At 41.7% G+C, this 25,932-nt stretch overlaps 1 protein-coding gene across 5 annotated transcripts in view; it reads right to left on the bottom strand.

The window, feature by feature from the left end:
* Window positions 1–24,979, bottom strand: part of LOC131685304 (UDP-glucosyltransferase 2) — a 211,309-nt gene extending 186,330 nt beyond the window's left edge. Inside the window, exons 1-2 of one of the 5 annotated variants that reach the window (XM_058968937.1) lie at window positions 24,866–24,979; window positions 12,603–13,035 (exon numbers count right to left, since the gene is read on the bottom strand). The gene's annotated coding sequence lies outside the window, so the exon portion shown is untranslated. Of the gene's footprint in view, window positions 1–12,598; window positions 13,036–13,209; window positions 13,420–24,473; window positions 24,491–24,865 lie in introns of those variants that run through there. The other 4 variants (XM_058968939.1, XM_058968938.1, XM_058968940.1 and 1 more) reach the window with 4 other exon arrangements.
* Between the last annotated feature and the right edge of the window lie 953 nt (window positions 24,980–25,932).

Here is a 25,932-nt window from a genome sequence, read left to right as displayed (position 1 = left end):
AAAAATGTTAACGAATGTTATGGAAATGTACAACCTGTTGCAGTTCTATTTAAACTGATCGATTTAACTGTCGATCGCCAGAACCTAATAGCAGCTCAGAGGAACAGATAACAGCACCTTGCCCCCTGATCAGTTTCTTTGTCTGTCCGAATTACATACGTATTACTACCTTCCGTTTCTATAGACGATTCTCTGTGTACAGGACAATTGGTTCATTAAATGAAGAATAAAATTATTCTTTTATTACCTGCATAAACTAATAGAGCTACACTTCCAAAATATAACAATCTACATGTTAAATCCTAACAGTACGATGTGTAATTTATTTTCTACGAAAATGTAAACACGTCCTGGTTTGACTTTTTCCCCTACAGTGAATTTAGCCACAAGGGTTAGCAATTTTGACAGTTATTCCGGCAATAAGATAGGGGTCAAGGTAGTTGAAGTGCGTGGTTGAACTAATTCAATTTCATAAAATAATTTTTATCGCATCTGTACCGATATACAAGTTAGTATAAAAAAATAATTTAGACTTGGTGTCATACTGCAGCCTCAGTAATTCACATATCTTGAACCAAACTGACAGTTCTGAGATATTCTCTACACGCATAAAGTAGACATCATCAGAATATCGCATCTGTTTGTCTGTCTAAGGTCAAACGTATACGGTAGGCTGTCAAATAGAGAAATAAAATGTATAATTTTAATCCATCGTGGTAGAATATCTGTTGTCAGTTGAACCTCCAACAACAACGCGATACCGGGGCCTACGTTAGACGTAATCAATAGGTGTTGAAGAAACGTGTTTTGTTTAAGAAATTAACACCTCCACCCGGCATGGAACGGATTTGAACGCTTTCTTTAAACTGCAGTAAATTAGGAACTATCGATGGATGACTGTATTAAAGGTGGACAATGTCGCCACTCCAAGGTGTTGCAAGTTATGATGATTGAGTTATATGTACCTTTTATGATCAAATCTCATGACTTGAGTGGATAATCTTAATATTTAAAACATTTAAAAGAATTTTAGCTTTATCAAAACTAAGCATTTTAACTTTTTCTAGTGAATTAAGCGATGTTTGAGTAGAAACATTTTTAAATTGTTCAAAAATATGTTAAAGGTCGTTCAGAACTTTATTTACAAACATTTTTAATTTCAAATCACCCATTACGCATCCACAAATCATCCACAAATATCATTTCACTATATGGAACCCAAACTCACAGTACTCCCAAACGTGTAGTGCTCTACTAATGGACAATGGCCACGTTTTGCATGTATTTATCCGGGTAATGAAGCAGTACAAGTGAACAAATATTTAATTACACCCGTTATGCGGAAAAAATTGACCGCTTTTTCGTGGAATTCGTAGCACTGACCAACCGGTGATGGTGCCACTGATCTCCAAACGTATCAGGCGACATACGTTTGCCCGTAACAAATTTGTCTTTTTTTTCTTCTTTTTTCCCAAGTATTTGTGATTGCCGTCGATGCACTGAACGAACGATACGAGGAATTTTCATTATCAATAGAAATATTATTGAATTCATCATTTCATCCAATTGAAACGATTAAATGATATCGATACTTTTTGTTGTGAATGTTTTCCGGTCACACAATGTGAGATATTGGTGAAAACTTGGAGCATAAGTTCAGGGGAAGAATGGAGCTAGTGATATTCAATGAGGTAAATGAATTTGGACATGCACAAACTTCAAAGTAATCTCAACATGTCAGTTGTTTCCATATCATGAATTAGGATTGTGCACATCTTCATTGATGTTGAATATGCCTCAATTTAAAATTGAATTCATCCTGCATTCTCCGGCACATTGAATTTTACATTGATTGAAAGATGTAAAAATAGGTACATTTGTTTGATATTGAGGAACGCTTCCCAGAATCGTAAATTCGAATTTTTGGATTCGAATCAATTGCTAGATAGGGAGGGTGTTGACAAGCTGAAAATTTTCCTGTATAGTTCTCTTGTTCACTTTATTCTGGCTGTATTTCAAGGTGTCAATCAATGACAATTGGAATGCGATATGATCTGAATGCTTCATTGTTTTCTTGTAGCGTCTAAAACGGACACTGTAAGTAGGATGAGACTGATAGTACATGATTTTTAAAAGATTTCAAATGATTTTGAAAGATACTTCAATTATTTAAAACGCGAATTATTAGATATTTAAGTAAAACATTTTTTTTTCTCGAGTGCACGCTAATGGATATAATTTTTTGACGCCAGAAAATAACAATTTGAACATGAAATCTACTGATCCCGGAAAAAAAAAGTTTAAGTTGATGCACGATTTGGCACTTAACAGCTGAAAAAAATTAAAAAAAATCAATTTGGGACGGGCATAGCGTAGTTGGTCGATCGATTGGCTTGTACGCAGCTCACCTGGGTTCGATTCCCAACCCCGCACATAGGGCTAGAAATTTTTCCCAAAAAGAGATTTCTCTAACCCGAAAAGAGACGGATAACCCTCAGGTTAAAACCTCTAAGATAAAAAAAAATTAACGAGTCGTTCATGATTCGGGAAAATTTTAAAAATTTTGTGTCATAAGAAATACGCGAAAATTGAAATTTCAAGCAGGTCCCTCCTTCAAAAGTAGTTTTTATGTCCAGTAACACATTCAGTTGCTACTTGCGTTTCCGAGAATTTCCATACTTATCCTGATAGTTTGAATCATTTCTTTTTCATAGTATTGGTTTCCATGGGACTCATTTATCCATATTTCCCGAACGAGAATTCCGAACGAAACAATATGCAAGCTATAAGGATGACGGGAAAAATACTGCATTGCAACCATCTGAATGCACGGTTTTTATGCTATCGACAAAAACATAATCACCAACAGAACTTGGTCACTTCACACTAGTGACTTCAATGTAAATGAAAAATTTGAAATATTTACCTGTCTCGTTCACAAATCGCATTCTGCCTTTGTCGATCTTCGTTTAAGGGGGTTGAAAGCACGCGTGACCTTGTCTCACGTTACGATTTCGAATTGCGCGCATTTACGAATTCTGCGCGAAAATCTTTTTTTTTTCGGGAATATGTGACCAAAAAGACAACTTTGAATTCCAAAACAATTTGCACGTTCAAGGTTCCTGATGACTAATTAAGGGGTTACCTTTTAGTGCGAAATATGTCAAGAAAGTTTGAATTTACGATTAATGATTTCCTTACATCAAACTTATAGTATTTTGGTAGCACCTTTTTCAGTGAAATAAACAAGTATACGTTTATAGAAATATTTTGATAATCGGCGGAGTTGTCCTTTTCACCGAAATCCTTTCCTTTAGTTTTAAGAGGTTTGCGGTGATCACGATTGAAAACCAAAGGATCAACTAAAATCACAAAACTCAAAAAATTCCAAGCAGCTTAACGAATAGTTGAATAAATAATAATTTTTTCCTCCATTCGGGAACGTCTATCCTAAAAAATCACTGTTTTCAGTTATAAAAATTGTATTAAAAGATTCTCATCCACAAAACAAAATTATGCATAAAAAAGTAATAGTTAAGGTACGAGAAAAATTAGTTACGATCAATTGAAAAAAAAATGAAGAAAAGCGGTTGGGTTGTTTTTCGGCAATCGTGATCACGGAAAAATCATTTTTGGAATAACGATATTTCGAGAAAATCTAGTTTAAAATGTCAAGTTATCACTGGTCTTGGTAAACGAAGCTTGCTTCTTCATTTTGCGCCTTGTTTCATTTAACTCGTTCGTTTTATTGATTTTCTATAATTCTTTCAGTTTATTCGAGGTTTTGTCCGTGCAGGACTAGAATCTGTTGTGTGCCTACTTGGCATGAGTTCTGCAAACTAATAAATAATCCAACAGTGATATGTGTAAGAAATGTCTCATCTCATTGATAGCTGGTTTTAATTGGTTTTTTATGGACTAAACTAAAAATGGTTAATTTTACAAAAAATACTTCTTTGACCGAAGTCGCTCGTAACCCTAAATTGCTGATATATAATCCAAACATGTTATACATTATACTGCAGGGCCGTCGAGAGCCGCGTCGGGCTCCAAGGCTAGTATTACTGGCGGACTCTTCTAAACCTACTCATTTCATTCTGGAATAGACTAATTGTGTACATTCAACTGTTCGAATCAAACTATGTTGGAACTGTTGCTGTTTCTATAAATCGGAGTCTTATTATGCTAGTATATAGTGCTTTTATAGAAATGAACGAATTCCAGAAACAAAAACTTGTGATTGTGGAACATTAATATAGCAGTGATCGATTTCAAAGACTTTCTTACCCGTCCAACCTTTGGTAATGTTGAGCATCTGCTGATTCTGATAAGTATAGTATGACCATTGGCGTACTCATAAGGTGGTCTAATGGGGGTATCACAACACAGTTCGTTGCTAGTAATAATCATAGACACGACAATGAACAGAAAGACGTCAAATACATGATATCCAATGGACATTGTCCATCTATATCAAAGATAGTGCAATAGAAGTTCAACTACATGACCTGCTGGATACAAAAAAAGTACTGAAAATAAGTACCAGTGTTGGAGTGTGTAGGAGATGCGTTTATCTGTGTATAAACAAGAATCCTCTTACCTCCAAAAAGTGCCTTGTATAACGGAAATCGATCTGCTACTGTAACCTATAAACGATCTGATTGCTGTAGCAACCCGGCTGAAGCCAGTAATAAACAAAGTAACCTCCAAGCAAACCAACACACTCAACCGATAACTACTGGTCAAGAAAAATCAACACACATCAAAGAATTGCAAAGCATCCTCGATTACCAGCAACATGAGTTAGTACCTCTTGATCCATGGGAAACTTGTAAGCCCATCGTCTCTACTAGTCTCTGGTTGATTCATATTACTGACCTAAAAATGTACATAACGGTTAACAACGTTATTAGAGGGACACGGAGCTAATTCGTGTATTCATATTTCGATTGTTTCATCGCCTTGATATATACAGAGGTACTGACTTCATGTTTCCACATTAAACGATATATTGTAATTGTAATTGTTAATTGAGTTAAAGCCCAAATAGTCATTCGCCCGATTAAACGATATATTTCGTTTCGCAAAAAACGTTTCTTCTTGATTAATAGTCAGAAACAAAATCAGTACGCTATGCCTAACATGATGAAATTATAGGGTGTAAACATTGACCACCCTTAGCTCCCGTTGTACATTTATTAATTCATTCACTTCTTGTACAGGTGATTTTAAGGAGCATCTCGAAGGGTAAACAAAAATAAAGTTCGATCACAATAGGGCAGTCTTCTGCTTGTAGTCGTCATTTATTTTTGTTCACGTTTGTACAGTATGTTGGAGCACAATATTTTGCTTCTGCGGTGTAGACAAAGCGATACACGGGTATATCTAATTGCTGGTAGCGGTGGACCAAGTTGTTGCTTTTGCTGTAAGCAAGATGAGAAGGTAGCAGACGCAGCACGTAATTGTCGATTAAAAATATATAAATAAAAAGATTTTAAATTCACATAAGTTTATCTCATGTTGAATGCAGAGAAAACCGAGAAAATGTTCTACTCATAAATTTTATGCAGGTTTTTTGTGGAAAAACTATATGACGTGTATACTGTAGGATTCAGTTTTGATACGCTGTGGAAATAAGTAGTAACACAAAACGCAGTAATAAAAAATCAGACGCAAATAAACCAACTGCAAGTAAAGCGAGCAACCGAATGCGGATGCTGATGGCTGAATTGAACTAAATTGATTTCTCAATTTCGCACATAACTATTGGGTCCATATGGGTATCACAAGCATCTTTGGCGAGGCCCAAAATTACTATTCTTTCTCACACAATGCATTTCAGGGGTAAAGTTACTTTAACGTGCTATTACAATACAGAAATATAAAGATTATCCATTTCAATTAACGGTTAATTAAGGTCAATCTACCTTCTCATCTCGCCCAGAGTGGAAGCTAAAAATTGTTCTGCTATGTACACACTGCAGACGAAATCATAAACAATTTCCACCCTGCGAATGCACCACATAAACATATCCCAGGAACAGTCATTCGTTTCGCGGAACAACATACATTACAACAACGTTAACTACAGCATCTCTGTATATATATATATATATATATATATATATATATATATATATATATATATATATATATATATATATATATATATATATATATATATATATATATATATATATATATATATATATATATATATATATATATATATATATATATATATATATATATATATATATATATATATATATATATATATATATATATATATATATATAGACAACGACTATATAAAGGTGCGCGTACACGATTTCTCTCCGCGCTTCTACCATGGTGATTACAAAATTAATGCAAAGATACGGAGAAGTGGATTTTATAACTTCATTTTCTGGTATATTTCTAACTCTTTTACTATGTTGAGAATGTTTGCAAACAAACCAATTCCTTCAAACATAATCAAGGGTGATGTTTGATCAAACAACACTGATCACGCACCCAGGCCAGATTCCAATGTGCAACTTTTGCAAAAAAAACACGTCACAACCTTGTGTAAAAGCAGCGCCTACTACTATAATTATAAGAGGTGAAATACAAACGGCTACAAAGCCAATATCTACGGGTCTAACAGGAACAAATATTCACTCAACAACAATTGCGCCAAGTGTCTCCAAGCCAACAACCGGTACCACCAATAAGCAACGATCGCAGAAGAGGACAGATACGTTCGATTTATGAGTAACTGGATTGCTGATTGTTAAGAACGAAGAATGAGAGGGATAATACCAAAATTATATAATCTTTCCAAGATTATTAGTTTTAGTCATCTTCTATATATATATATATATATATATATATATATATATATATATATATATATATATATATATATATATATATATATATATATATATATATATATATATATATATATATATATATATATATATATATATATATATATATATATATATATATATATATATATATAACGGGTTAACCGATTATCCTAAAAATTAGACATTTGATACGTTTATGTGCTATTGGTTGGGGATTATATGCTTGCCAGATGGCGCGTCGGAACAAATTGTGTTTTACTCCTATTTCATTGGAAGTCGCAGTAACGCGCGGTGGGTATTAGCTAGTTCAATATAGAATACTTCGAATGTATAATTAGTGCTTCATACACTTTCATTGTTTTTGCGGGTGGATTGTTGATAATAGAAGATATATTGTTCGTACTTTTCCAAAGGAGACGCGACTATTATTTTTGGTCGCAGCAAGATTCTATTAATATTTTTATTTTTGCATTTTTCGGATCTCCAAGATAAGAAATATATGTTTTCACATTTTTGAGAAATTTTGTAATGAAAAGGGCATTTTTTGGAAAAAAAAATCGATTTATATCCCGATACACATTTCAAACATCATTGGAGTCTTCAGAAAAGTTGTGTGTTTTGATAATATCTAAAACTTTCTAGAATATACGAATCTAGAAAAAATTAAGTTGAAGAAGAGAAAGTTGAAAAACTGATTTTAAGGTGCAACGTACATATCTCTTAACGAAAAATATATAGATGGCAGATATGTTCATCAAAGTTGTTTAAAATAAATTGTAGAGATCCAACGCAAAAAAAAAATTGGCTGCCGAGTTAAATTTTTTTTAAATGACAGTTGCACCTTAAAAAAAATAAAAATTCTAAACGATGTAGGATGTAGTCCTAGGAAATTTTTCCTGAAGACATCAAAGCATGAAAACATCTGTGAAAGTCAGGAAAGACTTTTGACCGTTTTTTTTCAGTTTCGCCCCACTGCACAGTGGGCAAAAAGCGACCCCCAGAGGCATTCAATTACTCGCCGCGGGATTCCTATCATAATTTATATATGAAAAGTTGCGGAATTCGATAAGAAAATAAATGCAACTTGTTTGGTCCACTGCACGTATCTATGGCCAGAGTCACGGGGGTTTTAGTATCCGAAGAATTCCTGGTATTAGGGTAAAGTAGTAAAACTGCCAAAATATACGACTTTGTTCGTTTTTATTTCAGTTTCGGTGTTAACAATCTTCGTGAAAAACAAACTAAATTTGGAGTAATTTAATTTCTTTTCCGATAGTACTGTAAACAGGGTGACATTGATCACTTTTCGAAGTAATCATTACATATTTTTCGACGTAACACAATTTTTTCAAGTTTAATATTTTTAAACCATGTACTTATGTACGAAGGATGTTTTTCATTCAAATGTTTGTTTGAACTAATTTTAAAACTATACCCATTGTTAAATAGATGTTAATTGGCATTGTATACAGCATTTCACTATACTGTAAAATTCAAATGACCAAAATTCGTATAAATCGGTTCTAACTAGAATAAAAGTATCTAAAAACGTGTTTAACTGCTAAATTTGTTTTATTTCAGCGGTTTATCAATTAACAAAGATTTTAACATATTGGAGTATTGCATATAATTTTTTGCGAATTTAATCTTGAAATAATTTGAAATAATTGCTAACTAGTTTCACAAAACATTTTTTTAATTAAGCAAGCTCTCAGATATCGATTTGGCACATCCGATGCCAAAGAAAAATAAAAACTCGTTTGGAATTTACTATTCTAGCTAAAATCTAAGATTTATTTGTTGTATAAAAAATAGATACTTTTTGAAGCTTCGTCAAAATAAGATAAAGTAAAAGTTAAGATTTTTGCATATTTTGTGCTAAAAATCGAATAATGCAATCAAAAAGTATAATAAATCACTACTTTATATGTTAAGAGAAAAACTCATTACAAATTTGAATGATTAGGTAGACTATTCTAGCTAAATATGTAATCTACGAAAAAAGTTTCGAGTGATCAAAATCACCCCGACGATCAGTCATGTTATTATATTTACCGAAGCGTGATGTCTATAATATAATATGGCTTCATTTTCAGAAAAAAATTGCCAAAAATTTTTTTTTGAGACACCTTAATGTGGAAAAATCCTACTACTGCCCTCATGGAAAATAGCAGCGAAAAAATACTTTTTTATTGAATTCTATCGGAAAAGAAATCAAATTACTCCAAATTTAGTTTATTCCTCACGAAGATACCAAAATACGCTACACTCTCCTATTACTACACTCCCCTAAATTCCATAAATAACATCCTCCAACAAAAATTTTATCCTACCGTGATTGTTAACACAGGGAAACTAAAATGAAAACGAATAAAGTCAAATATTTTGGCAGTTTTACTACTTTACCCTAATACCAGGAATTCTTCAGATACTAAAACCCCCGTGACTCTGGTCACAGATGCGTGCAGTGGACCAAACCAGTTGCGTTAGATTTCTTATCAAATTCCGCAACTTTTCATATATAAATTATGATAGGAATCTCGCGGCGATTAATTGAGTGCCTCTGGGAATCATTTTTGTCTAATACCGGAATACTCCGGGTACTCAAACACTCGTAACTGTGGCCACAGATACATGCAGTGGACCAAACTAGGTGCATTTGATTGCTTATCCAATTCCGCAACTTTTCATATATAACCGTTGTGTGTCCGACGCGGTACCCGGGTACCGTTTTAAGTTTCAATTAATTAAATTCCTATGTTTTATCCATAGCTGGGAATTGAAACTTTGTTACATCTTAGAACTTCAGTCAAGCTTTTGGGTTAATAATATTGTTGATATAGTAAGGGTGGGAGTGAGGACGGGCTCCTGAATTTTTTTACTACGTAACAACCCGTGTGGACCCGGGTACCCACAAAACTAAAATGCTCGTAACTAAAGTAATATCCAACCGATTTCGATACTTTTGGCCGTTTTGGATTCAGGAACTCATCCACTTTTGGACTTGGTACAAATTAATCGGATTACTTCATTCGGTTCCCGGTAATCCGGGTTTCTGGAAGCAGTGCTGAGGTGCTATTTGTGAACTTCAATGGAATACTAGTAATATGGGTATCAAAATTCTTGGAATTGCATCAGTAGGCTGTATCTCGTGGTTTTGGAACCATTTGGTGATTTGACCCCGGAACGGACATTCCGGAGCAGGTTCCCGTGGGGCCGTGAGTGGCCATTCCATTCCAATTCCATTTTTCAAATTGCCATAGGGTCCCGTAAGAATAAAAAACAGACTCCCGAGACAATTTGAAGAGTTTTGATACTCATATTGCTAGTACATTATTAAAATTTACAAATCATATCCTAGTACTGGAACATTAATCCGGAAAATCCGGATTGCCAAAAACCAGTTTCTTTATTCCGGTTCTATTGTACAGAATCAAAAAGTGGACGAGTTTCTGAATCCAAAATATCTAAAAGTGTCCAAATCGGTTAAAGGAAGCCATAGTTATGAGCATTTCAATTTGTGGGTACCCGGGTACCCTTGTTGGCCTGTTAAAGGTGTTTTTTTTGTTGGACACATAACTGATAAATTATGATAGGAATTCCGCAGCGACTAATTGAGTGCCTCTGGGAACCACTTTTTGTCTAATACCGGAATACTCCGGGTACTCAAACACTCGTAACTGTGGCAACAGACGCGTGCAGTGGCCAAATCAGTTGCGTTTGATTTCTTATCAAATTACGCAACTTTTCATATATAAATGATGATAGAAATCCCGCGGCGACTAATTGAGTGCCTCTGGGAATCACTTTTTGTCTAATACCGGAATACTCCGGATACTAAAATCCCCGTGACTCTGGTCGCAGATGCGTGCAGTGGACCAAACTAGTTGCGTTTGATTTCTTATCAAATTCCACAACTTTTCATATATAAATTATGATAGGAATCCCGCGGCGACTAATTGAGTGCTTCTGGGGGTCGCTTTTTGCCCACTGTGCACTGTGTGACGGTTTTAAATGCCCTTAGAGAACTTGTTAAACTCTTAAGTTTACGTTTCATCTATTTCTCAGCGAATTCTGTACCGAGTTTTACAAACTAGATTTCAAATGAAAGATATGGCACGCCCATTAACTACTGTTGAATTTTATTCAGATCTGACTTTTGGTTCCGGAGTTATAGGTTGATTAGTACAGTCACATAGGAATTTACCGTCTAAACCGTTACAATGGTAATACCTCAGAGGTTCCAAATCTACTGAAATGGACATAAAATTACTTCGCTTCGCAGATTCAGATCACTTATGGCCAATTAAAGATTCTTTGAAGTTATTGTCTACTATCAACAATTCCGGAAGTTCCAGGACTCGGGCTTATTCCAAAATTAACACCACATCAGCTCTTCGGTGATTACTGAACCGATTTTCTTAAATCAAGCCTCCAATAGCAGCTATAATAGGCAGTTAGTGTTGCATCATCGCCCCCCCCCCCCTTGTCCTTTCACCTCCCTCCTTCATCACCATCCCCCAATTTAATATAAAATTCTACTTATGGCTTAAAGACGAAAAATCCTATTTTCCACTGTCGATTCAAAAAATTAATTCGTGATATCACCGTCTTCAACAATCAACACAGATGAATCTATCCTGAACCGAAACGATTCAACAGTAAATGATAAACAGCTGTAGCCATCGATGGCCGGCGTGCGGTGCAGTGCGAGGTATCTATATAAAATTACAAACACATAACCATGTATAGGGGGCAAACCGATTGCACAACAGCATAAACGTGCATCATACACACCATTCGAGAATCTGACGGCTAGACACTCAGAGAAGAAGAAGACGTGGAAGAAGAAGACGAAGAAGCCGTAAAAAGCGTCTAAGTAAGAGATGAGTTGTAATTAGATAATAATAATCATTGCCACCCGCCCGCAGCCCACTCTCGCAGCATACATAAACAACGTGCCCGGCGGCGGCGAGCGGACCAACGAGTACATCATCGGCTGCCGAGCCTTATGGGAGATGCGGTCAACGAGTCAGATACCAACATACATCCATAGATATACCAGAAGATGTATGCTGAGCTGAGATGCTGGAGAAAACACCGATAAGTCGGCACCGGGTGGGGAGCGCGCACATTATGTTTTCATTAATTCATTTTCAGTTAGTGGGTCACGTCACAGTTAGTAAAGCTTATGCAGAAATCCATGATGACTGTTTGACATTTCCAGCGATGAACTTGTTTAAATAAGTTATGGTTGCAGGTTTATGGCATTGTGAGGGATTTCAATAAGACTTACCAGAACTAATATAACTTAGTTTTTCAGACTTCAGTAGATTATAACTTGTTCAGAATCGGATACCAAATCCGTAGCAACATGTAGACGGTTTCTTTACATTTCATAACTGTACCTCGCAATCAAAAACAACGGGTAGCTTGAAAAATTGCCAACGATAGCTCAATCCGTCAAGCCGCCGATTATTCTTACTCATAACGAACTTAGCTGAAATTTCGACCGAAAACAAAGCTTATCAGCAAAGTGGCTAGCTAGTGTGTAGCAAATTGTGAGCGCAACGCCTGAACTCGTAACAATATTACCTCAATCCGGCATGGATACAGCTGGGGCCACCATTTCACCACAAAATAACTCATATAGCAATAATTCGCCGGATCGGCAAATAATAAAACCCCTAACCATTAACGATTTGCCGATCATTGCAACCAGCTCAAATTGGTACACGTACTTACTTCTCAACTTCTCCTCGAAAGCAGCCGATGGAAAGGGGAGGGAGGGAGGAAAAACGTCTCCTCTTGTAACGCCACCACCCGGTGCTTGGTTGCAGTGGTTTATCAGCTGATCAGGTCCGTCCCACCTTCCGGATAAACTGGGTCAAAACGGTGGCAAACGACGATTCTCCCGATGCTTTTCCTGGTACCTTTCCTACGAACAGTTGTTTCGCTCTCGGACTGCACCCAGCAATTTGACACCGTTTGCAGCGAAAAGAGCTTGTTTAAGTTTTTACTCTTTTTTTCCCGGCAACTTTTTCACTGTAACTCACTGCACTGCTGCTGTTTCTCACTGTACTTGGGTGTTTGGGTGAAGTATTATCAAACAACGAAGCAAGTGTCGGTACTTTTTTTCCTTCTTTTCAAAAAAAAAATTATAAATCATTCGTAGGGGCTGAAAAACGAAATCGGTGTTACGCACAGTGAAATAAATGATTTTATTTTTTTTTCTTCGCCCGACGATTACGCTTTATCACAATTTCTGATCGTAAATTATCCTATAACTATCGCCGATTGATTTGGAATAATGATAGCAATTTGCATGCGTTGAGTTTCACGGTTAACTCACCAGTTTCTGCCTCTCTTTGGTTTAGCGCTTCGCTTCGAGTGCAAGTGTATTTCTTTAGAGTGGGGAATCCGGGCGGATAAATCGCGGCCGAACTGATCCGATGAAGGTTCGCTGTTTGTGAATCATGCAAGTCTCCCAAAGTAAACACAGGTGTTTCAGGTCATGGTTATGCTTTGCATTTTCAGATGAAAAATAAAAACATTCATGAGAATTCCTGTGCTTAAAATGATGTAACACATGGTATTTGGCATACGACGGAACTCCGCTAGCGAATGACAGATACCAATAGTAGCATGTCTGTAATAACCTACGTACTTGGAACTATTAAGAACCAGAGCTACAGGTCCAAAGCTCTGGTAAAGGAGGATGGTTGTGATGATCTGGGCCGCAGTCACCACGTAAAGCAAAAAAAGGTCATAACGCCAAGTCCAAGGCGTGAAGCGACCCGTGCCGAGGGATGAGCAATCGATGGGGTGAAAAACATGCTTGATCGTTAACGGAGCCTGTGGGGTACCTGGGCAACCCCCACAGTAAGCGTCCCTTACCACGTTGCTGCGGAGCTCCTTTCTCGCGCTACTCGTGGGATCAATGAGCGACGTGAACAAAAACAAACAAACGGAGGTGCCGAACTCCTTTGCCAAAGGTGGTTTGATGAGGTCTCCCCCCAGTGGGGAGGGTAGTGGAGCGACGGCGGCTGCATCCGACAGCACCAGTGACCCCCTAGCAGTGGTAGGAAATAGCCCCACCAACGCGCTGGACGGGCCACTAATCGCGATGCGTAAAGTTGTGGAGCAACTCGATAGCATCATCGAGTTCACAAATGCGAAAAAAAAACATCAGCAAGGATCTGAAAAAGAGCCTGCTGGTGCTCCGAAAAGCTGTTCGAGTCGCAAGACAGGAACAGCAGACTTACGTCAAGAGGGTAGAAGGTCGAGAGAAGTCCGACAGAGGAACCCAGACAGTGGCCTCCAAGAGGGTGGAGGGAAGAGAGAAGGCCGACATAGGTACCCAGACAGGGGCCTTCCCCTTCCTCTTCTATGGAGCAGCCAAGTCGCTCGAAGCGGCGGCTGAGTTCCCCTCGAATGTCAGGGGCAAGCGCAAGACGGCGTCGAACTTGAAGCGTCCTACGAAGTCACCAGGCAAGGGTGCAAAAAGTAACACCAAACGGCGTGTAACCGTGACGGCCAAACGCCGTTTGGTCGAGGTAGACCGGGGCGCAAATGATCCCGCCGGGCAGAAAACAGGCACCAGCAACCCGGCGCAACCGGGACAGGGTTGGTCCCGGTTGCACCGCAACCCCTGTCAGTAGGAGAAAGCCGACGCCGGACGCACCCGCAAAGAAGGCCAAGGACAGAGGCGAGGCCTTGTGGTTAAAGACCGACAAGGACAAATATGCCGACGTCCTAAAGTCAATGCGGGCGACCGAAAGCCTCTCCGTCCTCGGACAAGACGTGCGCAGCATGAGACGCACCAATACAGGCGAAATGCTCTTGGTGCTGAAGCGAGGCACACAATCTAGTGCGGTCTAGAAGGCCTTGGCCCAAGAGGTCCTGGGTGAAGGCGCCCAGGTAAGATCGTTAGGAGCGGAAATGACTCTCCAGTGTAAGCAACTGGACGAGTTTACGACCGCAGACGATGTCATCGCTGCCGTCACAGAGCAATATATAATTGAGCGGGCCTCTGTGCGCTTGAGAGCGGGACCCTCTGGCACGCAAGTAGCCTACCTCAGGCTACTGAAAGCGGAAGCAAAAAAGGTTACCGGGATAGGTCAGTATGTCCAGTTAGCATACCTCAGCCGCCTTCAGTGGAAAGGTGCTACCGGTGCCTTGAGTCCGGCCATAAGTCGTACGAATGTAAGCGTACAGACAGGAGAAACTATGTCGTCGCTGCGGCGAGGAGGGGCATAAAGAGCGGGGCTGTACTAAAGCGCATAAATGCCTTATCTGCACCGCTAAAAAGCAAGCCCGTAACCATGCTATGGGCGGACCTTCGTGTCGCTTCGGTGAGGCAAATAAGAAGAAGCCGTAAACGTCACACAGCTAAATCTTAACCATTGTGCAGCGGCCCAACAGCTGCTGTGGCAGTCGGTCTCGGAGTCGAGGACAGATGTCGCCCTCCTATCAGACCCGTACAACATCCCTGCCGGCAACGGCAATTGGGTGTCGAACGGGCCTGGGATGATGGCAATCTGTACAACGAGATGGTTCCCGGTTCAAGAGGTAATACACTCCTCCGCCGAGGGTGTTGCGATTGCCAAGATTAATGGTGTGTTCTATTGTAGCTGCTACGCTCCACCAAGATGGCCCATAGAACAGTTCAACCAGATGATCGACAGGCTCTCGTCAGACCTAGTGGGCCGCAAACCGGTAGTTATACCGGGAGACTTTAACGCTTGAGCAGTAGAGTGGCGCAGCCGCTGTACAAACAGCAGGGAACAAGCGCTAATGGAGGCGCTTGCGAAACTCGATACTGTACTATCAAATAATGGCTCCGCTAGCACATTCCGTAGAAACGGGGTGGAGGCATGGATTGACTCAACATTTGCCAGCCCGGGTCTGGTTCCAGGCATGGAATGGAGGGTAAACGAGGGCTACACCCATTGCGATCATTTAGTAATTCACTTTAGGATCAACTATGGTGTGCAGCATCCGAGGGCGGGAGATCCCTGTCAGGTATGCGGGTGGAAGTCCAATCACTTCGACATCATAGCTTTCACCGCGGCCCTGGGACTGGAGGCCAACACCGACAGTCTAAGCGGTGATGCGCTGGTAGCCGTCCTATCACGCGCGTGCGACGCCACTATGCCGAGAAAAACCCTGCCAAGAAACGGCAGATGCCCGGTATACTGGTGGAGTGCCGAGATTGCAGCTCTACGATCAGCCTGCTTCAGAGCTAGACGTAGGATGCAAAGAGCCCGCACCGAGGATGCAAGAGAGAACAATGAAGTTTTCGAGCTGCGAAATTGGCCCTTAACAAGGCCATTAAAATCAGCAAGAGAGCGTGTTTCGACAACCTGTGTGAGAGTGCCAACGCGAATCCGTGGAGTGACGCCTACAGAATCGTGATGGCCAAGACCAAAGGGGGATCTTCACCCCCAGAACGGTCTCCGGACCGGTTGGCGACGATTATCGAAGTACTCTTCGAGCCACAAGCCCCTGCCCACCTGCACTACGAGACAGTGCGTGCACGGCCGAAACAGTGGCTCCGGTGACGAATGAAGAACTACTCGCAGTGGCTAAATCCCTAGCAATGAACAAAGCTCCAGGGCCGGATGGAGTTCCAAACAGCTCTCTCAAGGCAGCGATCATAGCGAACCCGAACATGTTCAGGCTAGCTATGCAGAGATGCCTTGACGAGTGTCGTTTCCCCGATAGATGGAAAAGGCAGAAATTGGTGCTGTTGCCGAAGCCCGGGAAGCCGCCAGGCGACCCATCGGCGTACAGACCAATCTGTCTGATCGACACGACTGGCAAACTGCTTGAGAGGATTATCCTCAACAGGCTAACCCCGTACGCAGAAGGTACGGACGGCCTGTCAGGCAACCAGTTTGGCTTTCGGAAGGGTAAGTCCACAGTGGACGCTCTCAACTCAGTGATAAAAACTGCCGAGATAGCAAACCAACGAAAAAGGCGAGACATTCGATACTGTGCGTTGACGTGAAGAACGCATTCAACAGCGCAAGCTGGGATGCCATCGCGCTCTCGTTACACCGGCTTAGCCTATCGGTGGGTCTGTACCGGATCCTGGAAAGTTACTTCCAGAACCGCGTACTGCTATACGAGACCGATGCCGGTCAGAAAAGGGTTCCGATTACCGCCGGAGTCCCGCAGGGCTCGATGCAAGACCCGGTGCTATGGAACCTCATGTATGACGGGGTTCTGAGACTGAAGTTCCCTCCTGGGGTCAAGATCGTCGGCTTTGCCGACGACGTAACCTTGGAGGTCTACGGGGAGTCAATCCCTGAGGTAGAACTAACCGCAAAACACGCGATCAACACGGTGGAGGAATGGATGAGCGCGAGAGGCCTGGAGCTCGCTCAGCATAAGACGGAGATAGTTATCGTCAACAACCGCAAGTCGGCACAACATGCAGTTATCCATGTGGGAGAAGTCGTGATCACCTCTCAGCGGAGTCTGAAGTCTCTCGAAGTCATTATAGACGACAAGCTGACCTTCGGCAGCCACGTCGACTACACATGCAAGAGAGCGTTGACTGCTGTTGCGGCACTATCGAGGATGATGTCCAACGGCTCAAAGGTGTGCACCAGTAGACGTAGGTTACTGGCAGGCGTTGCCGTATCTATCCTCAGGTACGGTGGCCCGTCATGGTCAAGAGCACTCAGGGTAACCAGTTACCTGCAGAAACTGGAGAGCACCTACCATGATGTACCTCAGAGTGATATCTGCCTACCGCACGGTATCACATCACGCATCTGCGTGATAGCGAGCATAATGCCAGTCGTGCTGGTCATCCGGGAAGATGAGGAGTGCTTCGAGCTACGTGGAAATAGAGGAGCCCGCGAGCGTACTAGGGTGGCTTCGCTCGCCAGAAGGCAGCGTAAGTGGGATAACTCCTCGAATGGTAGGTAGACCCACCGGCTGATACCTAACATATCGAGCTGGGTGGGAAGACCCCATGGGGAAGTTCACTTCCATCTGACACAATTCCTGTCAGGCCATGGCTGTTTCCGACAGTACCTCCACAGGTTCGGGCACGCAGAGGTCCCCGCCTGCCCTGACTGCCCAGGTGTAGACGAAATTGCCGAACACATACTGTTCGTATGTCATCGGTTCGACGTCGAAAGAAGAGCAATGCTTGACGTCTGTGGCTGGGACACAACCCCTGATACCCTTATTCAACGGATATGTCAATCGGTGGAGAAGTGGAACGCAGTCTCGGCTGCTACCATCCAGATTGCCAGTAGGCTACAGGTAATCTGGCGAACCGAGCAACAGACGACGGGCACGGCTAACTAGTGATTGGTTAGCTGGAGCGAAAAAGGCCAAGCGCAAAAAAGGGAGTGAATGGTCTGTTCATGCCGAGGCAGGTTTGGCGCAGCGAATGGCAACCGCGTAAGGGGTAAACCCAGCCACCCCGAAGCAAGACAGAAGAGCGAGTGTATAGGCGTATAAGTGGACTGCCTCATGCCAAGATGGGAGGGTCGTAGCGTAGTATGTTGGGACTTAGCTACCGATACCTCGTGGCGTGGCAGAGGAGTGAAAGGGTGAGCATCCAAGTCAGTCTCACACGGTATGTTAAGGGTGAGCACAAAAGTAAGTCTAGCAAGGTATGAAAAAGGTGAGCACACAAGTAAGCCTCATGTGGAGTGTTAGAGAGCAAATCAAGGTTGTGACAGAGCGAGCACCCAAGTAAGCATCATACAGGGCGTATGAACGCGTGAGTGAGAGTAAGTGAGTACATCAAGTACAGCCATCCCCCCAGAAGTAATACCGAGAGGTAGTCCCTGGAGGGAACAATGGCGGTGCCCAATGGAGTTTAGTCGATATTACCTAGTCATGGTGTCACCATGAGAGCCCGACACTCCAGTACACCCCGTGTGGTAGCTTGGCATCTACTAATAGCACGTGTACTGGGTTAGTGTGTAAATTGCATTCTCCATTGAAAAAAACACGCTAGCACACGACGACGCTCGAGACCTTTGCGATGATACACGCGATCGTGAGGTCCGTACGCCCACACACAACTGAATCGTACAATGAATATCACATTCACCAGAATCACGGCCTACTGTACTTGGCCTTAAGCAGTGTTTTAGTGGGTGACAATTACTCCCGAATTTTTTTTTCTTGTGCAGTCCAGTGATCAGTCACATATCAAGGCATTCGTGAATGTCGACTAGATGTATTTATGTGTTTATGTATTTAACAATTTACGTCCATCTGACAATGAGTCTTAATGAACTAAATTACAAATAATTAACCTAAAGTGATAACAAACGATTTCTAAACTGTGCAGAACTAATGACGAAGTCGAAGATGTCGGTAAAATCGTTGAAGCGACGGACCATTGATAGTATCGGGCTGTTGGCAGCGTAGTTAGTGTTACGCATTTCAGCCTGCAGCAGTGTTCGAGGACGAAGGACACAGGTTGGTGCGTAGAGGTTAATTTGTGATAGGAGATCGGGAACATCATATTCGGCGAGAAAAAGCTTAGATACGAAGGTAGCTTGCGACGCGTGTCTACGATCTTCTAAAGTGTGCAGTCCTAGTAATCGACAACGGTCTTCGTATGGCGGCAAGTTCAGCGGATCATTCCAAGGCAATTGATGTAACGTATATCTTATGAATCTGCGCTGGACGGCTTCAATGCTTTGGCTCCAAGTTGCATAGTAGAAGCACCAGACGACATTTGCGAATTCCAACTGTGAGCGCACCAGCGAACAATACAACGCTTTGAAGCACAAAGGAATTCCCGGAATTCGTTGGATATTTTGAACATAAATCCTAGTAGACGATTTGCTTTGTCAATGATCACTGAGAAGTGATGGGTGTACGTTAGCCTTTCATCAAGGATGACGCCCAAATCTTTTACATGAACAACGCGTTGCAGCTGAGTTCCAGCGATGTTGTAGTTGAAAGTAAACATGTTCCTCGTTCGATGAAAGCTGATAAGCATTTAGCAAAAATAAGAACCATCATGTTTCTTTTACACCAACTATAAAAGGTATCAAGGAAATACTGTAGCTCACGGCAATCGGTTTCTTTCCTTATAATTAGAAATATTTTCAAGTCGTCGGCGAAGAACAGTTTCCCTCCACGCATTAAGACGAAAGCCACATCATTCACGAACAGTGAAAACAGTAGCGGACCAAGTGTGCTACCTTGAGGAACTCCAGAATGGTTGGAAAAGGACTCAGATTCATTGTCACCAATTTGAACAACGACTTTACGGTGAACAAGGTATGATCGAAGCCAACGGCAAAATCGGGCAGTGCATCCAAGTTTATCAAGCTTCGTTAGCAGTATCTCATGGTTAACAGTGTCGAAAGCAGCCTTAAGATCTGTGTAGATCGTGTCCACCTGCAGTTGTTTGGACATTTGTTCCGTACAAAAGGATGTGAAGGAGACCAGGTTCGTCTCCACCGATCGACCGGGAAAGAATCCGTGCTGACAAGTACTTAAGTAATGTTTACTAGCAGAGAACAGCACCTCGTTGATAAGTGATTCGAAATTTTTTGACTCAACTCTCAGCGAAGTGATTCCCCGGTAGTTCTTGATGTTGCCTTTGTCACCTTTCTTGTGTGCCGGAAACATGACTGAACACTTCCAATCATCGGGGAATTTTTGCTGCTGAAATGACACATTGAAAAGATGCGTCAGTGGAATCGCTAAAATATCCGAACATTTTTTCAGAACAGCTGAAGGCATTGCACTTAGTCCTGGAGCATACGACGATTTCGTTTTTTGTATTGCAGAGAGAACCGATTGTTCTGAAATGGTGAATACATCCATATCCACCGCACCAACGGGAACATCACGGGACGCGTTGTCGAGCTCGATGGCAGTTGGCGCATCAGTAGTGAAGACACTCGAGAAGTAACTGGCAAATAGGGAACACTTTGTCGCCGTCGTAGTCGCTACTTCGCCATTGTAAACCATCCTAGACGGAAGACCCGTTTCCTTCCTCTTCGTATTAACAAAAGTTCAGAAGCCCTTCGGATTTCGTCGTAAGTTTTATTGGATGCGGTTCACATATCCTTTGTATAGCAATTTATTATAACAGCAGTACTCATTACTGGCTATTGCGAGAAAGCGCTTGAGAATAGGGCATCGTCGATTTGTGTACGCACGTAGAGTTTTGGCACGGATGCGTTTCAGATTCCGAAGCATTGCGTTCGACCAGGAAGGCTTCCTGGGAGGTTGATAATTTGAAACAGATTTTTCAACACAGTCAAGAAGTAATCGATTATAGAGATCAACTGCAACATCTACATCCACTTGATCAAGTAGTACACTCCAGTCAACCAGCAACAGTGAGCGGCGTAGAGCTACTAGATCAGTTTTGCGAAAATTACGACGATTCACAGCTAAAGCTTCTTCGTAAAGTGGTGAACTAATGGTGGAAATGGATATTTCTAAAGCGGGATGATAGTTATCCAAAGGAACGATCACACTGGAAGCTTCACTCACAGAACACTCAGGCAAAGCATTCTCATTGATGAAGACAAGGTCAAGAAAACGAGATTGATGGTTGGAAACCGTGCTTACTTGACTTAGTCCGTGAAAAGCCATCCCGTCCAGAAGTCAGCGGCTGGCAGGATTTGTTGGCGAGGATAACGGGTTAGGGTAAGCGTACCCACGTCCAGAAGAAACCCACATGAGTCCTGGTTGGTTGAAATCGCCAAGGACTATCATCACATCGTTTGTATCTGCCTGAGAAGAAGCGCGCTCTATGGAGTATAGGTGGAACTGCGTAATAGAACAATCAAGTCGTTTTTCTGGAGGAATGTAAACAGCTCCAATAAAGTAATTCTTCGTAGTAATCTTCGTCCAAACTGCTTCAATGCTTGATGAATTATCCACACCAAACTCACAGGAGGCAAGTGCGGAAGAAACAGCGATTAAAACTCCCCCGCCGCGACCATGGATACTGTTACGAGCACCTCGATCCGCACGATAAACCGCGTAAGAATCCCCGAAGAGCTGTATCGATGTAATACGATCATCAAGCCAAGTTTCCGTTAGAACGAAAATATCGTAGTCGCCGTCAAGAGCAGCCAAGTACAAGTCCTTGATTTTCGTCCTGAGCCCTCTGACGTTTTGGTAATACAACCGCAAACCATCGACGCCATGTGCAAAGCGTCCCGATAAATTGCAAGGACGTGATGTACCCGATGGCAAGCTGGAAACCAGAAGGTTTTCAGGAAGCGGATCGTCATTTAAAGCAAAATACTCGCCTGAGAAGGGAGTTGGGAAGACCCCCTCACGACCTACGAACGCAGGGCCGGGACGACTAAGCTGGTCGCTGGCTGGTAGCACGACTGCGTCGGAGCGCTTGGGGGCTTCCGTAGTGCGGCATAACAGGCGTCCCGGTGATGGCAGCGCAGCGAGAATTTGTTTGTGCAGTCTCGGCGATGACGGCAGAACAATGCTTCTTCGTAACGGTGGCAAGTTGTGCAAGAAAGGAATTCGGAAATAGATAGATAGGAGACTACCGGGACTGGAAATCGAAATCTTTACCTGTTCGATTCCTTGCTTGAACAGTGTTTATCGCATTCGCGAAAGCTTTCCTAGAAAGCTTTTGTATATTGGGAAGCCAATGACAGATTTTGGTGAATCTTACCGCGATGATCTGTTGACGCGGAAGCAAAGCAAAATTATTGAAGCAGTTTACTGTCGAACAGAATCGATGACTACTGGTATGCAGATGAAGCCGCTGCAAAAACAGAAACTACAAAAACAAAGAACCAACACTGGGATCAAACCTGAATCTGACCAGGAAAAGTGTTAGAATAACGATAGATCCAAGTTAACATGTAGTTGAAGCAGCAATATTTATGGTAACCACTAGTTACCCTTGCAACCAGCAGTTGTCCTAGAAACCTAAGCTTGTTATTTTTCCTGATAAATTAGTTCTGTTCGTACAAATAAATATTTCACGCTCTTGTAATGTTTAATCATCATTATCATCATCGTGGTCGAAGAGCCCGGGTACTTCGAATCATGACCGAATGTATCCAGGTAAATCGCTTTTAGGCCGCCAGTCTCCAGTCTTCTTGAACGCCAACCTCACACGCATTCTTTGCTTCTATCTATTTTCTTATTATTTGATATTCGAAGTAATTTTCCAATTTTAAGTTTTCTAGGTTGGATCGCTTTTTTATTTTAAAGTTCACGGGTTCAGATCAGATCCGTGTTGTTAAATTTTAATTTAATTTATTTGTTTATTTAGCGGCTTTAACCTAGCAGGTCATTCGCTGTATAGTTGTATTTTAAAAGTTCCCTTATTGAGCTTCCTATTTTTAAAATTCTTGAGTTCGGTAGGGATTTGGTTTCCGAATTTTAAAATTTTCAGATTCTGGTTTGGTGCGGGCTCGAAAAAAACCAAATCCGCCAACCCTAGTTAACATGAATAAAGTAAAAATAAAGCATAATGAATAAAGTAAATCACACTAAATTCAACAACTGTGGAATATAAAGCGAAGTTCAAGGCATATCATTCGTGATTTACTTGCACCGATTTCATTCTACTAAAATTATTGGACGCTGCTAACATTTGCTGCCAAAATTCCAGATCTCCTCTGATTAATAAAAACACATTATTTTTACTGAAAAAGCAGTTTAATTTCTTGCTACAAGCAGCCGAAAATAAATGTTGGCCAGACCATGCTTTTTAAAACCCGTTCAATTCCATTAGGATGAAAAAGTCTGCAACAAATTCCCAGTGTAAAACACGGACCGAATCGCTTAAAAAACTCTTCACCAAAAAATTCAACATGGATGAACCTCCAGTATTAAAATCGTATACTAACAAATTGTTTCTGCGCTGGGAAATCCACACAACGTAACACTTAACATTACAAGTCGGCTGAAATAAACTCTGTACTCTATAAACCCGATTTCCTTTTATCCGTTTTTTCTACGCTGAAGGTTCTTTTAACCGACTCTGATATCGAAGAACCCTAGTTCGAATGTTACGCTTGAAGTTTACAGTCGACTTTTACATTTTAGAAGACTTAAACGGATTTTACGTTGGTTTTTGCGGCCTTCCGATTATTATTCTCGTCCATTCATACAAAGGTTCCATTTTACAGAAATGTGAATTCGCCTACTTCGGGTCAGATGATGCCACAAGCAATCATAATTCCACGTAAAAAAACTGGTCTCATATTACGCTGACCAACTTAATTGGTCATTGGCCGAGTTGTACAATAAAATGGTATCACACGATTGTGATTGTGTCATTTCGCTGCGAATTTGCCGAAAGTACCCTCGGTAGTCAAATTTTCCCGAACATTAACCGAACAAGCAGGAAAAAAACATTTCTCTCACAGACACTTGTCCCATGTTTTATCAACCGAAACTTTTTCCACTCATTCACCTTCTATAGTTTTGTTTCACAACTTTCAAGTTCACAGATCACCCAAGTTCAGCGCCAACCAAAGAAGGGCAAAATGTTTTTTTTTGCGAAAACTGTCTGCTTTTCGCCGCATTTAGCAGCCATCCACCCGAATTAAAGTCAACGCTTATTATTCTTCGTTTTTTCCCGCTTGCTTTTCATTTCCCATCACTAAACACTCTCACATCCTGACAATTGTTCCTATATTGCAGTTTAACCGTGGGTGACATTCGAGCCCATTTCGACGACAACTTTTTTCAACACACCGGGCGACGGCACGGAACACGCTTGGTAAAAGTGGGAGGAAGCACTCCTCCCCAAATAAAACTTTTACTTTTTTCGCTTTCCTTCAATTCGCCGCGTTTGTCGCTATCATTGCGCCCGAATTGTTTTGTGTGCCTGCATTACCTCACACCTCACATGCGCGTATGCAAACGAAGACGACCGCAAACAAATGGAGAGAAAATAAAAAAAAAATATCACACCACCGAAAAACAAAAAAAAAATGATGTAAAACACTGTCGAAGTCAAAGCAAGCCGAAGAAGGAGCACAAAAAATACGATAATTTTATCATACCTCACACACGACAAAAAAAATAAGTAACCAGAACGAATAACTAAACACACGAACGTATTCAACGTCTGAAAGCTCGGAAGCGGAGAAAAGCGCGTCTGAAACCGGCCGCAGCGTGGTCGAAACTGAAAGTTGTTTGCGCATAAGCAAATAAGCCCGCGACGCCGTTCGGTGCCGCCGTTGCCAGTGCCGCTGCCACGCCACAGTCGGATCGCAATCGAGCGCCAGCAGCTAGGTAGGTAGGTAGGTGGGTGGGTAAGTACGAAGTGCGCACTGCGATTGCGCAGGGATCGAACGGGCAGAACCGTACCATCGACCGTCGTCATCGCCGCCGCCACCACCGTCGCCGTCGAACGTTCGCGGTCGGTCTCGGTATGTCCGCGCGCAATTGCGCCGCTCGGTGTCAAAGTGGAACAAGTACATTTTTTTTCGGAAAATCCGTCTTAGCAGTGAAGTCCTTAACATGTTTCTAGAACATTGAAAAGTTATTATTCTCACTAACTTGATACCGGATAAGCTATTGACAGAGCTTGCCCCTCTCTAGCACGGCACGGATCAATTTATAATGCAAAAGGATAAAAATATGCTCAATGCTCGTACATAAAAACGAATCGCGCAAAAGCTTCTACGTGAACTGGGCTGCGAATGTGTGGCCTATGCGGCGAATTTTCATCGATGATTGATGTGGTGAAACGACTGTCGAAGGGGGAGTGTCGAAGTGGTTTGCGGTCAGCGGCTTTAGCAGTGCAGTGCGGTTTGCACTTTTATTTTGAGGTCTTGCGCTCCGGTTGCAACTGGAAGGTTACATGCTGTGGTATGCTCTCTCGCGAAAGCTTGCCGTGGTCGCAAGGCTCTCCGGCCAATCGTCGGAGCAAGGTTTTGACTATATTGGTGATAATGATCGATGAAATTGGAGCAACGAGCCGATCGGAAAATTATCATCCACTTGTTCAGGTGTGCCATTCGGCTTGGCCTGGTATTTCTTAACTAGTCAAAAGCTGCTGAACTGCAATGATGTTGGTGCGATGCATCTTCCTCGTTGGAACTACTCGGATCATCTTAAAGGGTCT

Source organism: Topomyia yanbarensis, chromosome 2, assembly GCF_030247195.1.
Source record: "Topomyia yanbarensis strain Yona2022 chromosome 2, ASM3024719v1, whole genome shotgun sequence".
Taxonomy (NCBI): domain Eukaryota; kingdom Metazoa; phylum Arthropoda; class Insecta; order Diptera; family Culicidae; genus Topomyia; species Topomyia yanbarensis.
Note: the sequence above shows the minus strand (reverse complement) of the source record. Positions and strands in the feature narration are given on the sequence as shown.